This window comes from Fulmarus glacialis, unplaced genomic scaffold, assembly GCF_000690835.1.
Source record: "Fulmarus glacialis isolate BGI_N327 unplaced genomic scaffold, ASM69083v1 scaffold10926, whole genome shotgun sequence".
NCBI classification, from domain to species: domain Eukaryota; kingdom Metazoa; phylum Chordata; class Aves; order Procellariiformes; family Procellariidae; genus Fulmarus; species Fulmarus glacialis.
In genome coordinates this window covers 78,465-78,814 of record NW_009220046.1, presented here as the reverse complement: position 1 = coordinate 78,814, position 350 = coordinate 78,465, and positions in this window count along the sequence as shown.

Below are 350 nucleotides of genomic sequence, written 5' to 3'. Positions count from 1 at the left end.
CCGGCGGGAGGCAGGGTAAGCCGCAGGTGAGGGTGACCAGCCCTCGGTGCTGTGCGGCCGGGATGTCCGGTGTCCCAGCGTCGGAGGGATGCCGCCCACGGGGCTCTGCGGCCATGACACAGAGCCCCAGCGAGGGGGACTTGCTCCTCTCCACTGCAGCCCCACGCAGTGGCATCCCCTGGGGCTGCATGGCCCCTTGCTCTGACATAGCTGCTCCTTCTCGGCAAAACCTGGGAAAACAATAACCCACAGGGTCGCCTGCCGGCTCTCCTGACCCGGGGTAACTGTCTCCTCTACAGAGCGAAACATCCTTCTCCGCAGAAGGAAGCATCCCATTGCAGCCGGCCGAT